The following is a 5274-nucleotide window of genomic DNA, read 5'->3' on the forward strand; positions in this document are numbered from 1 at the left end:
TACAAGCAGACACTGAAGCCAACTAATGTTCATTTTCTCATCAATACTGTCCTGGGTTTAGCAGTAGCAGTCAATTTTTCTCCTTCTTGGTAGCTGGTGCAGCACTGTGTTTTGACTTTCAGCCAGGGAACAATGCTGATGATACCGATGTTCGGTTGTTGCTATGTGATGTTTACCCTGACCAAGGACTTTGTGAGGCTCATGCTCTGCCAGGGAGGAGGGGAAGCTGGGAGGAAGCAGAGATGGGACGTCTGACCCAAACTAGCCAAAGAGGTATTCCATACCACAGCACATCATGCCCAGGGGTGTAACTGGGAGTTACTCGGAAGGACTCAGGGTCTGCTGGGTTGGACTCTTTTTTTGGCGGGTGGTATTGTATTCTCTTCCCTTGTTATTTTCTCTTATTGTTGTCGTTGGTAGTAGCGGTGGTGATTTGTGTTGTACATTGATTGCTGGACTGTTCTTGTCTCAACCTGTGGGAGTTGCACTCCTTCCATTCTCCTCCCCATCCCTCTGGGAGCGGGGAAGGGGAGAACCCCTGGGGTGGGGAGATGCAGGCCTTGACTGCTTCCAGCCTGGCGCCACTCACTGGAAGTGAGTGAACGAGCTGTCTGGCTAGGGTTTAAACAATGACAGACCAGCACCCCCAAGTCCTTCTCCACAGGGCTGCTCTGAATCTCTTCTCTGCCCAACCTGTAGCTCTGCCTGGGATTGCTCCGACCCAGGTGTAGGACCTTGCACTTGGCTTGGTTAAACTTCATAAGATTGGCATCAACCCTCCTCACAAGTGTGTTGAGGTCCCTCTGGATGGCATTCCTTCCCTCCAGTGTATCAACAGAACCACACAGCTTGGTGTCATCAGCAAACTTCAACTGTTTTGTCACTGTTTGTTTCAATTGTTTGCTCTTTTTGCATCCTTTCTGTGAAAACTTATCCCAGAAGCCACCACAAAGGCTGTTTACTTTGTTTCAAACATAATTAAAACAAGAAAATCACAAAGGAATATATTAAAGATCGCAGCCACTACTCTAGTTTCAGCTCTCTCAGGCAGCCGATAACTCTCCGTGGTTTAATACACTAAGGAATAATAAAACTCTTCTCTTCTGAGATGTACTGCAGCTTGCTAGCTGCTTGCGCTTCAGGAGGCTGAGTACACTATAAGATCTCTGTATTTCCCTATCCCTCTTCTGAATAAATAGTGAAGTCTGAAGAAGTTGCTGTTGACGACTACAGAATGAAAATACACATCTCTGCCATGTGAAGCACCTGCTGTGCCTGCAGGAGCAGGGACAGCTGTAATCCAAGACAAGTCCTCAGAATATATATCCCAAACTGTGGTTGAGGAACTGGAAAACATGATGTTTTCAGAAATGGAAAAAGAAAATACTTGCAATCTTGCAACACAGTTTTAGGAAAACAAACAAACAACCCAAAGCAAAGGAATGCCTTAATTGAGCATCCTACAGAGAACTGAAAAAAGCAAACCATTCTTGTGGTTAAACATCAGGGTGTGGAGACTCCTGAGAAAAATATTCTGAAGGAGGGAGAAAACACAGAATGACTCACTGGGCAAGCAGTTTCCATTTGGAAAAATTAAGCAAGAAATATTAACACACCAGATCTGGGAGCTGTTTACATCAACACAATACACTGCTTATTACATATACAGAGTGAGTAATACCAAGCCTGGAAACCAGTATGTCTCATCTAACCTCAGAGTATTCGCTGCTAGTTGAAAAAGGCCAGTAAGAAACAATGCAAGTGTTTGAAATGTAGCAATAAACAAGAGAGAAACCTTATGAACTGGGCACCTGGTGCCGTGCTGTGATCCCTGGTTTTTAATTTCTGATCTGTCTCCAACTAAATTAAAAGAGAAGGTAGCATACCTAATAGCAATTCTGTCTGTAGGGCATGCTGGAAAGAACAGAATTTAAACACTCTATTATCACACAAAGTATGTCTTGTAGGCAGTCCTCTAATCCAGCTACTAACAAATATACTCACACACTCACATACTGTGTTTTATGTATCAAGCTCTGTAATTTGCTTATCTATTTTCAGGGTATTAACTTCACCATTAAGAATAAAAATGAAAACATAGGGGGAGAAGCTGAATCTTTTGAAACACAGTAGTTGAATGGGCTGGGATCAGGAATGGGTAGGAAAACAGTAGAATGAAGCAAATACATCAGCTCTTCCTTGTGATCCAGGGTACTCTCTCCCTTTTGTCTAACCCTAGGAGCCAGTTGTTTCTTAGTAAATAAACTTGTAAGCATTCCCTTCATTAGGTAGTACTGTAGGATAGGTGGCCAGGAGAGATACTGGGACAAACTTGTTTGAGCAGAGGGCTAGGTACGTATACATACATGTGGTTGAAAATTCTTTGCATAGGCAAAACCCCATATGATTGATACGTACTATTTTTAACAGAGGAAGGTGACCATGACTATGACAAACTATATATCCATGGCTAAGACTGATCAAGGCCCTACGGAATGTTGTAAACAGATTGTCAGTCTGTGCTGAGCCTTGCTATTGAACACAGGAAACATCTCCATTTTTCTAAAACACATTAACTGTGAAGGCTTTGGGTCCACTGAGGATGGGCTGGCAGGGTAAGGACATAGGCAGTAGGCACCCTGGGAACTGCTGAGTTTTCAGTAAATCCCAACCTGAGATTTTCCCTTGTGAACCCTGCCTGGCCCTCCCTCCACACAGAAACTTGGAGGCAGGAAAGCCCCTAAGACAAACATATTTTAGCTTTGAAATCAAGGGTTGGCATTGCTCCCTTCCTGGTTCCCCAAATGTTTCTTAATATGCAATTTTCCTTCTCTTCCACTTCCCTCCACCCAGTCCTGTTTCATTGGAACTCTTCATATATAGTAATTAACTCTGGCTTGGCCAGGCATTTGCAAGGTGGAAGGAAAGATGGAGCATATTATCTGGCAGGTAGAAATTTCCCAAATCATGAAGCTTTTTTTGCAATACATATGTCACACGGAGTAGAGGACAGACACTAGAAAAGGACAGTGACAAGTAGTATGGTCTCTTTAAATGGCTCCTAGACACTGTCTTTTGCCAGTCCAAAGAGCTGTTGTTTTTTTCTTTTAACCAGAATTCACTGACCTCTCACTAAATCTGTTTATGCCGTGTGATTTCCATCAGATGGATAGCAACCTTGTTTTCTTCTTCAAACCTTTTCTCTAAGTGTTGTTTCAAACTTAATTCTGTGTTGTCACATCACATGCAGCTTTTGCCAGCCGAGAAACACAGCTGGGAGGCAAAAAGCATTTGTGATGCCTCACATTCAAGAAACACTCATCTTAAAACAAATCCCTCTAAAATATTGTGCCAAATGCCATCTTTGTAAAACTCTCTGACGTCACAGAAAGGCAAAAACACCAGAAGCTCTGTGTGTACAAGGAGAAGCAAACACTAGTTACCCACCTGAAGGAAATCAGAAAAGTTCTGTAAGTTGAAGTGCATTACAGATCTGCCCACTTCTATTTTTATGTGGCAATATAAATCTGTTTTCAATGGCTGTTAAAACTAAAAAACTTGGAGTAATAAGAATAGCAACAAAAAATAACTGAGAGTTTGAAAAACGCTGTATAATTCTTCACTCACTCTGTAGGCAGTCAGATTGGGTTATTTTAAAATTAGCTGTAATTTGCATAACATATTTTACTGTTATAATTTACTGTCTGTATTTATAGCCATGTCATAACAATGGAGGGTTTTCTTTTTATTTTTCCTTTTGGCTGGTGTTGACCATGTGTATGGAAACTGAGTCTAAGAAGTCATGCACAGTTTGTTCCAAAAGCACAAGCCAGATGAACAGACATAGGGCTGTCGCAAGTTTAAGCACTGTTTGATATAATAATTCCAGCTTCCAAGAATTAGCCTCACTGACTCTTGTTTTTCGCTTCTTAACTAAACAAAGCAAACTTTTTGGAGTAACTGATAGTTTGAAATAGTCGACTGTGCACGCACACTCCAGTTGTAAATTAAGGCTGGCCAGAAATCTGTTCAAACACGACACTTTCATTTTTACATATTCATCCAGAAATAAAAGAAGGCACTGAATGCCAATGTCCTGCAAAAATAGTCATCTACCAGGCCTGAAAATCACTACATACTACAAACAAAAGAAAAGGTAGTTTCACTGCATTTTGTATTTTGGGGGGATTTAAGTTCTCACAGTACATATGATAGATCTCCTATTTAGCAAGAGTTTTGAAGTTTATATCAGCAAGTATGACTGGATAGGAATTGCCAGAACAAAATTCTCAGAGGCCATGTATGGAGGCTTCAAACTCTAAAAGCTCCACTGGGGAGACATCTCTGCCTGTCAGGACAGGAAGCATAAGCATATGTTGCTGAGACAGATTAAAATAAAACACTTCCATGTGTTCAGCATGAACCCAGCTTTTAATACACGTTTAACACATATATGCTTTATGAGTGGTGTCCCTCAGGGGTTGGTGTTGAGACCGGTCTTGTTCCACATCTTTTTTTGTGACATTGACAGTGGGATTGAGTGGACCCTCAGCAAGTTTGCTGATGACACCAAGCTGTGTGGTTTGGTTGATATGCTGGAGGGAAGGAATGCCATCCAGAGGGACCTTGATCTGCTTGTGAGGTGGGCAGATGCCAACTTTATGAAGTTTAACCATGACAAGTGCAAGATCCTACCCTGGGTCAGGGTAATCCCTGTAGGCACAACTACAGGTTGGGCAGAGAAGAGGTTAAGAGCAGCCCTGCAGAGAAGGACTTGGGGGTGTTGGTCAATGAGAAACTTAATGTAAGCTGGCTTCAGTGTCTGCTCATAGCCCAGAAGGCCAACTGTATTCTAGGCTGCATCAAAAGAAGCGTGACCAGCAGATCAAAGGAGGTGATCCTGCCCCTCTACTCTGCTCTCGTGAGACCTCACTTGGAGTATTGTGTGCAGTTCTGGTGCCCTCAACATAAAAAGGACATGGAACTGTTGGAACAAGTCCAGAGGAGGGCCACGAGGATGATCAAGCACCTCCTGTATGAAGACAGGCTGAGAAAGTTGGGGCTGTTCAGCCTGGAGAAGAGAAGGCTGTGTGGAGACCTCATAGCAGCCTTCCAGTATCTGAAGGGAGCCTATAAGGATGCTGGGAAGGGACACTTCATTAGGGACTTTAGTGATAGGACAAGGGGTAATGGGTTAACACTTAAACAGGGGAAGTTTAGATTGGATATAAGCAGGAAGTTCTTTACTGCGAGAGTGGTGAGGTACTGGAATGG

The sequence above is a fragment of the Pezoporus occidentalis genome, unplaced genomic scaffold (assembly GCF_034315485.1).
Source record: "Pezoporus occidentalis ecotype Australia unplaced genomic scaffold, CSIRO_AGI_Poc_V1 ctg84, whole genome shotgun sequence".
NCBI classification, from domain to species: domain Eukaryota; kingdom Metazoa; phylum Chordata; class Aves; order Psittaciformes; family Psittacidae; genus Pezoporus; species Pezoporus occidentalis.